This window comes from Hydra vulgaris, chromosome 10 (assembly GCF_038396675.1).
Source record: "Hydra vulgaris chromosome 10, alternate assembly HydraT2T_AEP".
NCBI classification, from domain to species: Eukaryota; Metazoa; Cnidaria; class Hydrozoa; order Anthoathecata; family Hydridae; genus Hydra; species Hydra vulgaris.
This window is the reverse complement of record NC_088929.1, coordinates 32,879,599-32,880,000: the sequence shown is the minus strand read 5'-3', so window position 1 is coordinate 32,880,000 and position 402 is coordinate 32,879,599. Positions and strand designations below refer to the sequence as shown.

The 402-nt window shown below is 22.9% G+C and overlaps 1 long non-coding RNA gene across 1 annotated transcript in view; it reads left to right on the top strand.

Annotated features, from left to right (window-relative positions):
• The window catches only part of LOC136086564 (uncharacterized), a 4,750-nt gene extending 4,550 nt beyond the window's left edge, over positions 1–200 (top strand). The window contains exon 4 of the long non-coding RNA XR_010641431.1: positions 67–200. This is a non-coding gene — a long non-coding RNA (uncharacterized LOC136086564). The remainder of the gene's footprint in view (positions 1–66) is intronic.
• Positions 201–402: the final 202 nt, after the last annotated feature.

Below are 402 nucleotides of genomic sequence, written 5' to 3'. Positions count from 1 at the left end.
AATAACATTTTTTTTTTACATTTGCTTTCAGACTACTAATGGTACAAGTTTTTTTTTTTGATTTAGATTCTGTATCTCAATGATATCCTGGCCTATCGATACGATATCCTGTTAATTGTATTTTTATATATTGCATAAATATATATGCAAACACTCACACACATAAATTTTAAAGAAAATATTTATATTTTTATATATATAAATATAAATTGTAATGTTAAGCTTTTTTATATTTATCATCGTATATTACTGTTTGTATTAAAAATTGATTTTGGAAATATTGCGAGGGCAGAGTTCAACTTACAATTTAGTTTTATTTGCCAATTTAATATATATTATAGCCACGTTTAATTACGTTTAATAATATTTTGCGATATTTTATACAGCGCATTTAAGCGTTGA